General features: G+C 40.7%; 1 long non-coding RNA gene across 2 annotated transcripts in view; it reads right to left on the reverse strand.

The window, feature by feature from the left end:
• Positions 1-18,259, reverse strand: part of LOC102549721 (uncharacterized) — a 48,314-nt gene that overhangs the window by 3,643 nt on the left and 26,412 nt on the right. Inside the window, exons 1-2 of one of the 2 annotated variants that reach the window (XR_015671662.1) lie at positions 15,490-15,683; positions 706-944 (exon numbers count right to left, since the gene is read on the reverse strand). This is a non-coding gene — a long non-coding RNA (uncharacterized LOC102549721). Of the gene's footprint in view, positions 1-705; positions 945-15,489; positions 15,684-18,259 lie in introns of those variants that run through there. The other variant, XR_015671660.1, reaches the window with a different exon arrangement.

Below are 18,259 nucleotides of genomic sequence, written 5' to 3' on the forward strand. Positions count from 1 at the left end.
TGAGCTGTTGTGGAGAAGGGGTTACTGACAGAGATGGAAGGGAGCAGAGAAAAAGTGGGTAATGAGAGTAAAAAGAACTCACTTGATACATGTATGAAACTGTCAGAAAAATAACTGATTAAAAGCTAAAATTTAAAAATATGTTCTAGATGATTGCCGTAATTCAAAGTATGCCAAAGAACAATAGTGTTATAAGTAAAACTTCATACTTTAAAATATTTTATGGAAAAGGATTACCATATTAATAAAGCAGGTGATTTATTCTTAGTAAAAAACCGAACAGGACATATGTTGTGTTTCTATGCCTGCATCTTTTCTGAAATTGGGCAAGAATTCAGATTTGATGAGGTTCGCTCTCAACGCATACATAAAATTGCTGTTAATCCTTCCTGCACCCTCCATAGGAATGGTGTCTCTTCCTTGTAGGAAGTTATGCATTGGTTTGTTTACAAACCAATTGTTTTCCATTTGCAACACCTTGGAATCATCACCTGTAAGAGTGATCTTCTCTCAAGTGAGCTCTGACAGGACACTTGGCATCCTGCAGAGTCACCAAAGTGGAGGGGAACAGATTTGATGGTTTGAAAGAGTTCTTCCTGTGGTGGGTGACTGATTTCTTTTTATTATCTGCGTTTTGGAAACATGATGTTATGCACACAGGAAGTAACCGGTCTTTAAGTTAAGAGAACATGAAAAGTGAATTACCTGATAGCATCTCAGTAAGGCAAGTGCAGCAGGCGCACACAGCTCCCAGGTTTTGTGTCTGGATCCTTCGCCACACTGCCAAACCTCTGCAGAACTCCGTGCTTTTCAATCTCGCTGCTATCAGAGCCGAATGGTTGGGTGCTTTTCAGAAAACGTTAATTAATGTTTGAAGGCTTTTTGAAGCACGAGTGCATAGCATGGTTAGGCTGGAGGAAGCCAGCCTTGCAGAAGACTGAACTCTGTATTAGAGGGAAGAAAAGGAGGAGGAGATCAGGAGAAGACTGGGGCGATAAGATATAAGTAGTAAACCCTCAGCAAGATTGCCAGGGTAAAGACAGAAAGAACAAATCAAGAATAATGATGCAAGTTAGTCAGCATGGATGAAAACTGATTGGATGTTGGGAACGAAGTTATCCGTCTGGGATAACTGTGAGCTTGACTCATAGGGATTGAGGACCTTCCATTGTCAATCCTATCACATGGGATTTGAAGTTGGCTTGCTGTGTTCTGTTTGGTGTTATCATCTCATGCATTAAACATTCTGTTTGGCTATTTTGGTTATATGACCCGAGATAGTGAGGCATTCCTGAATGGAGCCTCAATCTGTGTGGAATCGAAGGAGGGAGGGAGGGGGGTAGGGAAGGAGGGAGAAAGAGAGAGAGAGAGAGAGAGAGAGAGAGAGAGAGAGAGAGAGAGAGAGAGAGAGGAGAGAACAGATGACATACGGGAGAAGAGCCAAGAGAGAATTGAAAGAGGGACATACATTTTTTCTCTTCTTTACATACTGTCAATCAATTTATTCTCAGTCCAATCTTTATATCTACCGTACAGGGGTGAAGGACCAATGGGAGCAGTGCCTGTGCAGACCTGAGGGAATATGACTGTGGTGATTGTGACTCCTCCCCATGCCTCCCCATGGACAAAGCATGAAAGCACTATTCAGCGGAGACTCTGTGGCTCTCCCCAGAACCCATTCTCGCTTTTGCCTTGGAGTAAAAACAGACATCTGACTGGCAACACGATCTGAATGCTTTTATGTCAGATCTGACATTTGGAATTGAAAGGCTTGGAATGTGTGGTTAAGATACTATATGCCACGAGATCCCAAACTGGAATACATGTGCCTGAACAAAGTGAAATGTTAACCCGGGTACCAGCCCAAATTATACAGCTAACCACGTGTGATGGCCATTCTTGCTTGTCAACTTGTCTACATCTGGACTTAAACAAAACCAAAAAATAGAAGGAAGGATACCTGTGAGGGATTTTTGCTTAATTTAAAGCAGTATTTTCCACTTTTAATTCAGACCTTTGAGCTAAGAAGACACACCTTTAATGTGTACCTTGAAGTGGGAAGGCTAGATCTTCTGCTTCCGGAAGGCTACATAAGGATGTGAAAGAAGGATACACTTGCTCTTTGTCCACCTGCTTTCTCATTACTAGGAAGTCCATTCCTTTACTGGCACCAAAGCCTATGTCTTCAGGATTTCAACATTTTCTTAAGGCAAACTGAGATATCTCACTTCCTAGACTGAGAAACTTCTGGATTCTTGGCCTTTCTAGTCATAGTCAGTCATTGTTGGATTAGCTTAAGCCTAGAAGTCATTCTAATGAAACACACACACACACACACACACACACACACACACACACACACACACACACACACACACACACACTATGATAGATATGTATTATGATATGTAATTATCATATATATGAGAGTGATTCATTCTATAGTTTCTATTACTGTAGAGAGTCCTGACTAATAATACACTAAGCGATGGAAGAGAACAATTTTTTATAGAAAAATAAAATGAGATAAATCATGATTATGTCATCTTAACAAAATTCTGTCCCAGAGGAGTAAAGCCTGAGACTCGGGGCTCTGTGCTGAGAGGAGCACCAAGACCCCCATGAGATCATGGCAGTGACTTCCTTGGTAAGTATGGTTTTTAATCTAGGTGTGAACAAAGCCATGCCTCAAACAGGTTTTAGGAGATGACTTGCTCAACCGCAAGAGAACAATGCCAAGCACAGTAACAACAGCTGCTGAAGAACACAGATTAATTTCTTATAACTAAAGATTATCATGGCATAGGGCATTCTGGGGTACCCAGCAGTCATGCAGTGTAAACATTACTGGCTTTCCTGAAGCCTTTAGATTTTCCTGCATTCAACTCCCAACAGGAAGCTTTATGGACATATCCTATCTGTCTTGGCTAAGTTTTTGTTTGCCTGTGGGTAGGACCTCAATATGACTAACCGTGCAAGAGGAAACAAAAGATAACCTGTTTGCATTCGGTTTTCTGCTCATAGGATACATATTGATTAAAACTTAATGGAAAGCTCACAAATACTCTTCACCAGCAGATGTCAAACCAGAAGCTGGAAAAAGATACAGTGTATGCATATACGTGACTCTGCCCACAAATCTTTAGTATCTAGCATGTAAATAACTACAAATTCACAGATAAATATAAACGAACTCAAAGGAACAAATTAGGTCAAGCACATGACAAAAGATGCCAGTATAGATGGTTAGCATAGGAAAAGCTCCAGTAATTAAAATTAAGTTAAAGTAAAAATGACAAACGGTTTTGTACATTGAATAAGAGCAACAGTTACTGGGGCTGGAGAGTTGGCTCAGCGGTTAAGAGCACTGGCTGTTGCTATAGGAGACCAGAGCTGAGTACTCAGCACTCACAGTTTCCCACAGACATCTGTAACTTCACTTCTGGGTGGTCTGACGCCCTCTTCTGGCATCTATAGGTATTGTACACACATAGTTTATACATACATACATATATACATATATATATATGCATACACACATTAAATAAAAATAAAGAAATAGACTTAAAGAGAAAGAATACCATCCCACTCCCATGGCTTGCACTGTGTTTGTATATCAACATATGACATGGCAAAGAGGCAAAGAAACTGAGTCACTGTAGTCTCACAGGCAAAACGAGTGGGTTTTGGAAACCTGTCCATAAGTGAAATCAATACAGTCCACTAGATTGTCTATAAAACGTTATATAACTTACAAGAAAACGTAAAACTAACATTTAAACATGATAAAATGAAGATGGAGATCAGAGAGACAGAGTAGCACGTGCTGTGTAAGCTATTGCGTTATTGATTATGTCCTTATCTTGTCCGTTGCATCATTCTAGTTTGTCACATATAGTCATATGACCTAAATCTGTTTGTCTCTGTACACTGTTCCATGAGGCACAAGTAGAGACAGATGTAAGCAACCATGTTTGATAATTGGATGCTATCTACTTCCTTCACTGGAGATCAATTTCACAGGGCACTCGAGGGAGAGATTACTAAGTACTATTGCCACTGATATGCACTGCATCTTTCTATGACCTCCACGCAAACAGAAACCCAAATAAAAAGCTTATATTGCTGTGTCATTGTCCAACATGACCTTGATGACTTTTTAAGAATTTATTGAAAAGCAACAGTTCATGGTTCTGCAGAGGGGAAGAGCTTTGCTTTTGTGTGACGTTGCAGGCCAAGGTGCATGTGTTATCACAGGTGAGAAAGTCGCATTTCTCAGGATAGAAAGCTGGTAGTTATTTGCAGACCTTTATAATTCCAAAGAACATGCTTTGAATCACCAACATGGAAAGCATCCCTTAGTCATTCAGATTCCCAGATTTTTTTAATAGTTCAAATAAAGATTCACAAAAGGTGTTTAATGTACCTCATTAAGCCTTGGAACTGAATTTTGTTTCTGAGGTGGCATGGTTAGTTGATTTATTGCTTTAAAAAGTGTGTGTGTGTGTGTGTGTGTGTGTGTGTGTGTGTGTGTGTGTGTGTATGCGAGTAGGTAGGAACATATGACTGGGTGCGTTTGGAGAAGGTGAACAGACACTCATGACTGTAGGTGTTGGTGGAGACCTAGGGCTGGCGTTACAGGCAGTAGTGAGACAGTTGATGTTGGTGATGGGAACTGAACTCGGGCTTCCTGAAAGAATGGTCAGTAGGAGCTGAGCTGTCTCCCTAGCCTTGTAGTTCATTTCTTTTAGAAAATTTTAAGTTTCCACTTCCATTGTAGGAAACCCTGATTTCCAAAACATGTGTCCAAGCTTTCTATGGGATGATGCCTTAGGTGCACAGTGTTAAGGGGAGACTTTTACTCTGCCAGTGCCTGTTACATCAACATTTCTGCTGAAAAGAGACGTAAAGAAACTGCACCTGTTAAAAGGTAGACATGTATTCAAGATGCTTGATTTCAGTGTTCTTCGTCGTAAGCTTTTTGTTCACTGTTATGAAACAGGAACCATAGGCAGCTCCATCATCCTTTACTGGAATCAGCCCACTGCAAGGTGAAGGACCACTGACAAAATATAAGGAGTGATCTTGTAGTTCCTCAGAATAAGCGCTGTCTCCACACCATGGAAACAGACGTGAGTGAGGGTGTTTGTTGTCTGTTTTCATACATTTTGTGATATGTCCACGGCTCATCATTAGGGATAATAGGAAAGATCCTGTGAACTAAAAGGAGAACTAAGCACAGCTATAACGAGGGAAACGGAATTGACTTCTGAAGTCACGCAGCAAATAAAGCACAGTACAATGGGATTTTCATCATAATAGCAGTTAGTATTTGATGCTTCAAGCATACTAACCCCAAACCAACCAGACAGCTAAACAGAAAGCCAGGAGCTAAGGCAGTATGTGTCCTTCATGCTCTGTGTTATGTATATACATTCTGTCCCATTCACTGATTTATGGGATTGAAACCTTCTAATGCATCACAACCTTTATTTTCAGATGAACATATGGAAGGTTACATATATTTGAGTGGATATGTTTTACTCTAGTATGCTATTAAATAGTATACTATTTAATTGGGGCTGGCTTAGAAGTTCAGAGGTTCAGTTCATTATCATCATAGCAGGAAGGCAGCATCCAGGAAGGCACAGTGCAGGAGGAGTTGAGAGCTCTACATCTTCATCTGAAGGCTGCTGGCAGAGTACTGGCTTCCACACAGCTAGGATGAGGGTCTTAAAGCCCACACCCACAGTGATACACCTACTCCAACAGGGCCACACCTTCTAATAGTGCCACTCCCTGGGCCGAGCATATTCAAACCACCATAGGCAAGGGCAGCATTGAACTTCTGATCCTCCTGCTTCCACTCCCATGCTCAGGGAATAAAGGTAAGGGCCAGCACACCCTGCAACTGCTGATCTGCCTTGCCATAGCGTTATTCACAGGAGCATCTTGTGATATTCTCCTATCAGATTCTAACTGGAGAATGCTGCTCTGTTCAGTGTTAGCAAAACACTTTTAAACAATGTAAGCTGGACTCTTAGACTTGTGCATAATTTAAAATTCAGGGCTCCAGAGCCGATTAATTACAGATAAATTATATTTTTCTTTGTGTGCAACTCAATAGATAATCATACTTAATTGCCTTGTGAGAGAATGGGAGCCCCTATTACATGAAATTAAGAGCTTAAAGAAGTTTGCATGATAATTTTAAAACAATATTTGACTTGAAAAGGCTAATAATTAGCCAGAACATTTTGCATGCGTTGTATCCACATTTAATAATGCAATTTGCTCTTTAATTTCTTCTCAACATTTTTGTGTTTGAAAAACAGAGGAATCTGCATAATGTAAATATATTCACTTAGTGTCTCTCAGTTTTCTCTATGCCCAGAAAAAGAAATCACTTGTGAGCACTGGCTCTGTGTAGTCAATTTTTTCAATGCTCCTTTCAATTTTTTTTTTGGTTATAAAAATTATCCAGGCCCTAGTATTTTCAGGTTATAGAGATGTCTTGATGCTTTGAGCTTATGGGCTCATTATAGTCGATTTGGAAAAAACAAGTCTTTTTCATTTACGTCATATAAAGGCTGAGTTTCCCTGCATTGGCAACAGAGCTCCAGGGGAAACTAAGGTAGTCATCATTCACCTGCACTGCATGCACATGCGCACGCACACACACACATTTGTCAATAGGGTCATGCACGCACACACAGCTTATACAGATACACACACATACACACACACACACATTTGTCAATGGTGGTGTGCTGACACAGGAAAAGTAGAATGAGAAAACGTTGTGTTTACCTATTACAAAATTAATGTAGCCTTGGCGATAACCTAATCTGTTTTTGGCCTTGAATTAAAATATTCATGCTAAGGTAGAGAGAAGTAACTCCCATATACAATTCATATCATACCTGAAGTTCACAGTCAGTACAGCAGGCCCATTTTCCCCTTGAAGGCCTGAGAAAGGTGATATCTATTCCATTATCCCATTGTCTTTATAAAATATATGCAGCCCGCTACCTAGGAAACCCAGGAGTAGGAGGAGCTGTTCCGGGCGATTGCATGTGGCTGCAGTTGTCAAGGAAACTCATGCCTTCTCCCCTGGGAATGCTCAGTGCTGGTCCTCTCTAAGCAGGGGCTTAACAGAGCTCTTGGAAGAAGAGCTGGGCTGGGAACATAGTCAGGCCTTTCCATGCACACAAACTGGGTGAGCCACGGTGCAGCCTCAGCACACAAAGGTCAGTGAGCAAAGTAAAGCTTGTGAATTGCCTCATGGCTTTCAGTAGAACCAAAAAATATCAAGATGCCAACTATTAACCATAAAACACAGACCGTACAAATGGAGAGAATGAATGAAACAGGAAACACTGAAGACATGAGGTGTCGAAAATTGTGCCTGTTGAACAAACAATTTCAGGTGCCTTTCTGCAGAAACAAGTCCCCTTTTCCAATTGTTTTTTAATTGCTAAAGAATTTCACACATGCATATAATGTAATTTGGCCCAATCCACCCCACTCTGTCCCTTCCAGTCCTTCCCCCAACCCTTTACTTTACCCAAGTGCTTTAAAAAAAAAAGTCTAACAAATATAATCATTTCTTTAACCACATTCTATCACTCAGTTATTATCGGGGAAACATCACATATAAAATATCCCAGCATCCTGTATTTTATCATTCCAGTGCAAACAAATATATAAAATCCCAGATAATATAAGTGTTACTTTAGTAGTGGATTACTATACACTATTATTTTTTGCATATGAAATATAAAACCACTTTAGTTAAAGCATTTTATTAAAGACCATTATAAATAGCATGTGTCATAAAAGAAAAAAATGCTTGAAAATTTGCCAGAGCCTCCAGAGTGCTGGTAATACAGGCATGTGCCTAGCAAGGGTCCCATTGCTTGAAAGCATTTGCCTCATTGTCTGTTCTAAAGCATTACTCACACAGCCTACATACAGACAGGTACACAAAGGTGGTTTTGTTTAAAACTAGGTGGAAACCGTTGCGATTTCTCAGAAATGAATTAGGGAGAATTGCAATTCATCGAGCATTCTCTTGAGCAGTGAAAATATGTGAAAGAAAGCCCCACATAAACTATAGCCAGAATGTGTGTATTAGCAGCCTGTTTAGGGTATAATTTGGAAAAAGAAAATGTCTTAAATGCCTTAAAAATGTCATCAGCTATCATTGAACTCGGCAATATAATTTTAAGGCCACTTTCTAAAATAACTGCACAAAAGGATAATAACACACTTTGTCAAAAAATATCACCTGCATTTCTAAGGCTTGCCCGTTAATAAAGTCATGTCACATGCAGAGGATGGAATGGTATGGCCGTAGCTGTTTGTCAAGGCTGACTGTAGAAAACAACGTGCAGCTGGGTGAACAAGTTTGTTATAGATTGGGAAGTTGAAAAGCGAAGACCAGAGCAAAGAACCATGATGTCTACCGTCTTCCTTCCCTTGGTCTAGCAGCCTCTCTCTTCTAACGTAACAGACAGACGGGAACAAATGAATAGGTAAAGCCCCAAGTCCCAGGTACCAGGATGTTCAATGTGACGATCCATAGAGTCAGTACAATGTGTGACATCTTCCCAGGTGAATGCTAACAGCCCCAGCGCTGTTAGACAGCGGGCGGAGTGAGGAGTTATTAAAAAACAAAAACAGGGGCTGGGGATTTAGCTCAGTGGTAGAGCGCTTACCTAGGAAGCGCAAGGCCCTGGGTTCGGTCCCCAGCTCCGAAAAAAAGAACCAAAAAAAAAAAACAAAAAACAAAAACAAAAACAAAAAATCACATTTGTACCTGCTTCTTTTGCGACTGGAGAAAGTTGTGAATCGGGATGAATGATGATCTCATTTGACTAAAGAGAGAGACAGAAAAGGCGCACACGTCCGTGGGCACGTGCTATACCGGACTGCCTAGTGGGAAAACACGTGGCCCTTTGTGACTGGAAGAAGTTATTCCTTCCAGCATTATAGGAAAGGCAGTGTTTTATAAAGTAGAGAAGTGATCCTACTTGTAGGAAGTTAGAGTTGGCATTTTACTACTAATGTTATACTAATCAATAATTTCTGTTTTCAACAAAGTATTTAACGACGCATTTCATTAATTTAAGGCACCATGAAAGGAGACCACATAGATATCCAAGGGCCAGAAGGATGCTGGGATAGAAGGCTTTTTGTCAACTTGCTATAAATTACAGTCACCTGAATAGAATTCTCCCCTGAAGAAATTTCCTGATTACCATAACTGATGTGGAAGGGTGGGCAGCAACTTCTGGTATTGCCTACATTATGAGGGCATGACAGGAAGAGCACCCTGCTACTGATTGAGTACCAGCTGCTCTTCATGAACTTTCCGGGTATCTTATGTTAGTTAATTAATTAATTAATTGGTCTTCACCAGGTTGGGACTGAGGGATCCTGAAGTTAGCAGCTCCCTGTCTATGACGTCCCAGTGAGGACAGGCACTGAGGGACTCCTGAGCACCCGGACTCATGGTCAGAGCATCTCAGGCAAAGGGCAGCTTTTGTTTGTATTTCACACCTCATTTCTCTATAACCCAAGGGTTGGCTGAAGGGGCTCTGCACACAGGCGCGTGTGCTGTGTGACTCCCCTCAGATTCACAGTGTAATTACAGTTTCTAAGGTTTTCTTCACCCATTTCTGTTACTTGTTTCTTCACTCCGAGTTACCCTTTCTGCTATCTACTGAAGGAATCTGCTGATGGCGGATCTTTTCAGTCTTTCTCATCTTGAGTTTTGAAGCCAGGTGTGGCAATGCATGCCTTCCATTTCAGAATTCTGGAGTCAGAGACGAGAGAATCATTTCAGGTTGGGGGCCAGCCTGGTCTACAGAGTGATTACAGTCTAGCCAGGGCTACAAAGTAAGACCCCATTTAAGAAAGGGGGTGGGGAGAAAAAGTTAAATACATTTTAGTTTGCTCTCACTGTTAGCTCAGTGGTAGAGCGCTTGACTAGCAAGCGCAAGGCCCTGGGTTCAGTCCCCAGCTCCGAAAAAAAGAAAAGAAAAGAAAAATAGTTTCACTGTGTTGCTATAATTTCTTCCCTGGGGAGACATAAACAACATTCACCCCTCTCCCTGGGGTTCCAATGATAACCATGACTCCACCAAAGTTCACTCTGGGAAATGGAGGGATTGACAGGGTAGAGCCCTTTCGTTCTACTCCAGTGTTTGCCAGTTTTGCTGCCTCCCTGTTAGCCTAAGAGGTCAGTCAGCCCACAGCAGTTTTCTGATTCATGATGCTTGCTGCATGGTTCTTCCAGCTCCTTATTCACCAAGAGCCTGGTGTAACTCATCATAATACGTCTTCTTTCTCAAGTGTCCCTGTCTCAAATGCTCTGTCCGAATTCCAGCTGCTTCAGAGCCTACAAACCCACTCTCCGTATGTCTCTTGTGCTAAGCGATGCTTCTGCACACTCTTGGTTCCATCACTCCTCCTGGTGTTGACAAAGTACAGCCAGTGGGAAGAAACTCGTCAGTCCTGGAGCTGACCTGCCCTGTTTGTAGACGCTGATGGCTGTCTAGAGCTACCTGCTTCCAAACACACTGTGACTGTGTGTTCCATATAGTCTCAGAGTATCTCTTGTGAGCCAGTCCTATGACGGTTGCTTTTATTAAAAGTCTAAGGACATCTCACTCATTTTAAAAATAAGAAATGTGAAATTATGAAAAGTTCTTTGCTTAACCTGACAAAATAATGATAAACAGAAGTGGATTTTAGCTTTTCTTCTTATTTTATGTACTGGCATTTTTACTGTACCATACCTCCCTAACAGTAGCACTAGGAAGAAGCTGGCAGTGGGCTTTCTCAATAGCCAGTTTACACACTTTCAGTTCGTGGGCTAATACTTCAAATGCTTTGCAGGAAATAACTTATGCTTGATAGATATCTCTTTCTGCATATGAAACAGATTATTAACAGAGGTGGTAAAAGTCTACTACATTCCTAGTCACAAACAAAGGCAAAGGTACACAAAAGGTATGACAACAAGCCACTTCCTAATAAAGGAGGATTTCATGAAGAGAATAAACTCAGGGGATGGAGAAATGGCTCAGGAGCTAGAGCACCGGCTGCTCTTGCAGAGGACATGGAGGGGACTTACTTCCCAGCACCCATACATCAGCTCACAACCCTCTGTAACTCCAGCTTCAGGGGACCTGATGCCTTCTCCTGGCCTCTGCAGGCACCACACACATGTGCACAAGTGATTTTTCAGAATAGAATATACTCTATTTTATAAAAGACTCTCAGTATTATATCTTTACCCCTTTTATCCATGATCTAGAGTGAACTTCACCTGTCTGAACAGGTGTTAGGACGTGACTAATGTCACCTTTTTGTTAAGTAGGATATGTCTGAGCATTTTCTTCATGTCAGATGGCCTAATCCTTGATTCCAGTTGTCAGTTGAATGTAATCGCCAATTTGTAGATCGGATTCTCACGGAGCCTGTTATGGATGATGCATTTAAAGCATGAGAAAATGAAATATTTAGCTCAAAGTCACACAGACAGTAAATGGCAGAGCACGGAGCGTGGCAGCCAGAGAAGAGAATCTTACAACGTGCTCAGCTCCGCTGATTATCGCTTTTGAAAGTGTGAGCATGATGGCAAAGTAGATATATACTATCAATAATAGCTCAGAAGTTATTTCCATGTGCACACACATGCATACACACACATGCATACACACACATGCACACATTCATACACACACACACACACACACACACACACACACACACACTCCATAATGTACTCTGTGCTGACGAATGAAGTTTTATAATTTTTCAATTTGAAGATTTCTGTCTTTGGTAAAAGAACAATGCACGGTGGAGGACAGAAGCTGTGTTTTTCTAATTCTGAATGTCTAGTCCTAAGTGAGAGCAGATGGGAGAGGACACAGTGAAAATAGATAATGCTCACTGCAAGCAGATAAGGCGGAAGGTTAAAGTTCCAGTTAAGATTAGTCTTAAAAAATGTGACTCTTTGGAAATTGTAATCTAAATATAGTCATGGTGCTAAAAGCATTTTCAAAAAGCTATCTGCAATGGGCCTGGGCTTCAAGGAGATTGGTGAGGTGGTGCTCAGGTATAAATGGCAAGTTTTGATTCAGGTCACTGAATGAGGAGAGAGATGCTATTCTTCTGACTTCTTTTTCATAAGAAAGTTAAATGGAGTTTCAAATCAGTGGCTACTTATTAGCAAGCATTTGCTGATTTATGCCACATCAGAAAATACTAGAGCATATGTTTCAGTCTCCCTCTATCACTACAAGACTGCTATAATAGTTTGAGCTGTTTGCAATGGAAGGGCTGGGATATTAGTTTGAATGATCACAAGAAATTCCCAGTACCCATGTAAAAGCCAGGTGCAATGGTGTGCTCCTGTAACCCAGTACCAGGGAGGTAGAGGCAAGCAGGTCATTGCTGGTGCCATTTTAAGTTTTAGTTCTAACTTAAGTTTTTTTTCCTAAAAGCAAATGTTTATTTATAGTGAAAAATGAACCACGATTATACATTTTTTTTTCGGAGCTGGGGACCGAACCCAGGGCCTTGCGCTTCCTAGGCAAGCGCTCTACCACTGAGCTAAATCCCCAACCCCACGATTATACATTTTTAAAGCTGACAAATGCCACATACATTATAAACATTTTAAGTAAGCTATCACTTTTTTTATCTTTATTAACTTGAGTATTTCTTATTTACATTTCGATTGTTATTCCCCTTCCCAGTTTCCGGGCCAACATCCCCCTAACCCATCCCCCTCCCCTTTCATATGGGCTTCCCTTCCCCATCCTCCCCCTATTACTGCCCTCCCCCCAACAATCACGTTCACTGCGGGTTCAGTCTTGGCAGGACCAAGGGCAGGACCACTGGTGCTCTTACTAGGCTATTCATTGCTACCTATGAGGTCAGAGTCCAGGGTCAGTCCATGTAAATCTTTGGGTAGTGGCTTAGTCCCTGGAAGCTCTGGTTGGTGGGCATTGTTGTTCATATGGGGTCTTGAGCCCCTTCAAGCTCTTCCAGTCCTTTCTGATTCCTTCAACGGGGATCCCCTTCTCAGTTCAGTGGTTTGCTGCTGGCATTCGCCTATATATTTGCTGTATTCTGGCTGTGTCTCTCAGGAGACATCTACATCCAGTTCCTGTCAGCCTGCACTTCTTTGCTTCATCCATCTTATCTAGTTTGGTGGCTGTATATGTATGGGCCACATGTGGGGCAGGCTCTGAAAGGGCGTTCCTTCTCCCTCTGTTCTAAACTTTGCCTTAAGTTTTAAACTGATCTGTTTAAATGTATCCACTTCTCTCCCACTATTTCCAGTGATTGCTTCTGGAATGGCTCTGTTTAGTGTATTACAAGTGGTTGTTGACCCACTTGTCATCTGTATTTCCCTAGATCATCCTTCCGGGCTGCCAGACATGAAGATGACCCTTTGGTTTTGTCTCTGAAGTGACTTAGGCTTTCTTCACACTCGAGTTCTTCAGCCCTTTGAAGTCTGTCACTTTGTGTCTTGAACCGCTTTTTCCCATTTGTTCCCATGTTACTAAAATACTAATGAATTTGATCACAAATAAACTTCTTATTCCCATTACATTGTTTTATTTTGTCTTATGATTTTCTATCCTCTGATGAGCAATTATTTTCCTATACACTCATTGAAATGATGTTTGCCCTTCAGCCCTGGAGCACAGTATGTAATGGTTACTTTGTACCGTATTTAATTTCTTTTTAGCGGTTGAGGAGTTTGGTGGCAGGAGCTCTGACTCTCTGAGAATGAACTTGATGTTGGTGGTTGTTTTGTGCTGCAAGGATCCGAGTCACATTACTATCTGGATCAGTGAGTGAGCTGGCTGATGGGTAAAGGTCCTAGCAGCAGAACAGGGGCTTTAGTTTGATCCCAGAGACTCATATATGTGACCAACACAGAGATTCTACTCCAGCCGTAGTCCTCTGACTTCCACACATGTGCTGTGGTGCAGGGAATAAACATGGAAGCATTCCAATAAAAGGTTTTGAAGAATAATAAGTTTTAAATAATTAAAATTGATTATGAAATACTTTTAAAAATTCAGTTAAAGCTCATTTGATAAGCTTGGAAAATTAGAATATATTTGATTAAACACTAATCTTTGAGACTGCCTTAAATTTAATGTAAATCCCTTCTTCATACCACATTTTTCATCCTGAGTTAGCATCATTATTGGTGGATTTTATATTTTATTTCTTGTTCCACAATTTGCAGGACTATGTTTTAATACAACCTCATATCCCAGAATATTTAGCACATTCCAAACTGATGATCAAATCTCTTTATAAAATATAACATGCTTCCTGGAAACTATTACTAATATTTAGAAGAAGAATGTGCAGCTGAGATTGAGCCAGTTGCTACTTACAGTAAACAGTTCACTGAACCTCGGTGGATCAACACGAATCCAGTCTGGCACTTCTATACTTGTTAAAAGTACATCTTTATTAGGCACAAATATTAGCCACGGTTTATAACAATTAGAACCTATATTTCTTAAAGTGACATCTGGTGTCACAGTTTCTAAAAACAAAATGGTCATTTGTGTTTCTGCCAATCCTAATTATTGTGTTAAATTACCATGACAATGTTTCTTACCACAGCGCTCTTTATACGGTTGCCCGTGAGGCTTCTCCTGTGTAAATAACCTGTGCTTCTTGGCAATTCTGTTTTTGTGTACCATATACATATATGTATTTGGCATTTTTGACTATAATTGTTATTGGCTAAGGTCTTAGGTACCAAATCCATACATGAAATCTTACATCTCTCTAAAGGCCTTTATGAAAATGTTTGGAGCATAAATAATTTTTATTGCAAGTTCTATAGCTTTAGTTTCCTAAATATTAGAATTTTGTTCTTATTTTGCAACTAACATCTGTTGGCTCATGATTTATAAAACCTCACACATGAAGAGCAAGAAAATATAAATATACATATTTGCTGTCAATCATTCATAAAATCAAACTTCCCCCAAGAATTTTGCTACCCTCCATAGCTCTAAACAGTTGAAACAAGCAAAACGGCCAGCAATTGAATGAAATAAAATTGATCTGCAAAATAGTTGAAGAAAAATTCCCCAAAAGTATGTATTCTTTTAGCAAACACAGATAAGAAGCACCTTCTGGGGAGAAACACCCACCAAAGGCTGAAAACTTAGCCTACACTGTAAACCAGCCACACAGCAGCAAAGCTTATCCAGGTAAAGAGAGAGGCAAGCTACAGAAGCAACACAGTGTGTGGCCTTATCAAACAGGAGAATTATATGGCTGCAATGCCCCCATCTTTCATAGGGTGATGGCCAACCCTTCTCTCTATGAAATTTCCATGGAGTCGTTGTATGCACTGCATCTCTAGCCAGTCCTTTATGAATTCTCCAAAGAACAGTTCTGCAAAGAAAATGGAGCCTGAAGACCAACCTGTTTTTCTCAGTAATATGGTCTCTTCAGTGTTCACAATGTTGCTCAACTCAACTCTTTAGGTTGATAGTACACTCTGGTCAAGGACTCTAGCCTTCCAACATTCTTCTGATCTCTGTTATAAATGCCCGCTTGCTCTGCTTGTGGCCTGGAGGCCCAGTTGTCCCATGAAATCTTTAATGGATTTCACAAAACTGAAAACAAAATAGAATGTATAATGTAGCTAATTTCTGAAAGCAAAGGCTGGGCTATTTCAGAGAACACTAACAAATCCGTTTAGGAGGGCGGTACTCACAGGGCAGAGCACTCTGTCCAGCTGACTTAGAAAGATCCTCCAAGGAATAAGGAGAGACTGAAGTCACATGCTATGGTGATCTTTTTAGTGCTACCTGGAAGGATTAGTGAGGAATTGCTATTGGAAGCCTTGCAGGACTGAGGCAGTTAACCCCTTTGCTCTTGGTTTTAACATTAAAAATAGTATTGAAATGTACCTTTCGCCCACAATACTGTTGTAGACTAAGTCATGAGCCTTCAACAATTAACTGCTGTGTTTGTCATGGAATTGCCATGATGTAAATATCCTTTTACAGTCACAATTTTGGTTATTTCCTCTCACAGGAAACTGTTTTCCTTAATTTCTAATGTGAGGAAAAACTAAGATTCAGATTCATAGATACAAGAGAAGAAAGGGACAGCAGTCCAGGTTTCTCCGAGTCCTCAGGATCTGATGTTAACCTGATGAGAAGCAAAGACAGTGCTGTTTATTTTATCTGCTGGGCACAGGTAGGGACGGATGCTCACATTCCCATCGGTGGGTTTGAAGCAATAAGACGGAGAACCTGGAGCCGATACTCACTTCAGAGTTTGTTTGGCAAGTGCTTGCAACCTTTGCACAATGCCCCCCTTTCTATTTCTCAGAACTTTTCAGTTACTTCTTTGCCTCTTAAAGATGGCAGATGGTGAGGGTAATTACAAATGAATGGACAATTATCCTCAAGTGAACATTTCCTGGTGTATTATTAGCCAAAAGGGCAATTTCCAATCCATTTGAGTGAATTTAAAGCGCTCACTCTGGCTAGAAGGAAAGGTTTATTTTTCTAAAAGCAACTGCTTAACAGCAGGCCTGCTGGTGGCTTCTTATATGTGTGGCTCACAATTCTAAATTTTAAGTGCAAACCCAGGCAGGAAGCATTCTGACATGGATGGCATATTCACAGCAAGAGAATTCATTTTAAAGGCAAGTGCATGTTATGTGCCCAGTTCAGATGTGTTTTAAAGGTACATTCTGGAAATGTCTAAACATGATTTTACATAAAGGGACACAGGCTTAATACACAAAGTCAGATCAAAACGTATTCATCCAGGCTGGGGACCATTTTCACATTCTCAAGGAAATTATGACACTGTGAGATGCTTTCAGTTTTAGATTCTCTCCCTCAAAGTCTGTGCTGAAGGGAGGTAAGCTAATGGGTTTGTTCAGCACGCTGTGTTCTAGCAGCACAGGAACTGAGACCTGCATTAACCTACTAATAGCAAACATCAGAAGTAAGACTGAATTTTATTCTTTTCCTCTCAATTAAACCAGAAGGGTGAGAGAGAGAAACAGCCCAGTGCTGCCATGACAACTCTTCCTCTTAGGATTCTTCTCCTCTTGGGCAAATGATCCACATTCTAAAGTCACCCCACAGCCGGCATGGAATTTGAGACTTTGGCCATCTGTAGATGAGAGAGCAGGATACTAAGGAGACAGGAGACAAAGAGTGGCACTCTTTCTTTCTGTATGAACTCCTCCAGACATCCATTCCACACTCGATTCTGACATCTTGCTGCCTGACTCCCTCTAGTAGCCACAGCTGGCTACAAAACTGGGCAATCTGGTCTTTTAGGTAATTTGCATCCCACTGCTTGGAGGAAGTAAGAATAGATATCTTTACACTCAGAGTTTATAATCTTAAAAAGAAGCCCTCAAAGGGAACCTACTGTAGATCAAGTTATACTGGGAATAACAGACCACAATCAGTAGTTTCTACCACAGCAAGAATGAGCTCAGGAGGCAATGAGTCACTCACTCATCGTTTAAAAATTGATACCAAGGACGATGCCAACAGACATGCCAAGGTGGGAAGGGAAAAGCCCACGAGGCCTCAACCCCACACAAAGAATTATAGCATCTAAGGAATGCTGGGAGTGAGAAAAATAGTTTTCCTTAGGGAAGAATAGACCAATTGGCTATCCAATACCAAATGGCCAGCCTTGAAGACATACATACAAAAAACATTAGAGACTGAAGTGATTATATTTAGGAATGTATATGTATATACATATGTAATAACATATGAAATGGAAAGAGAGCAAAAGGAGCTATATGGGAGCATTTGGAGAAAAGAAAGGGAAGGTGGAAATGTAATTATATTATAATTGTATATAATAATATTATATACGTAATTATTTTATAATCTCTAAAATGAAAGAAAACAATACTTAGAACTGTCAAACGTATCTCAGTGATACTAGCAGGAAAATGTAGAGACAAATTTATTCCAAGAATATATAGCTGTGGTCATAATTATAAACAGATTGTTTCAGTGAGTGGTGTGCGTGATTGTTGATAGACACAGCTTGTAGGATTCACTCAGCCCATGGTTCTGAAGTAGCGGTTGCCAAGAGTGAGCTTTGTAAGCACTGGTCTGCCAGAAGTAAACCAAACCCTTGTTCTCTCAAGAGGCACATCAGCTAAGTGTCCAATTCTCTTGTTTGCTTTCATTTGAAT

This window comes from Rattus norvegicus, chromosome 2 (assembly GCF_021556685.1).
Source record: "Rattus norvegicus strain SHRSP/BbbUtx chromosome 2, alternate assembly SHRSP_T2T, whole genome shotgun sequence".
NCBI classification, from domain to species: domain Eukaryota; kingdom Metazoa; phylum Chordata; class Mammalia; order Rodentia; family Muridae; genus Rattus; species Rattus norvegicus.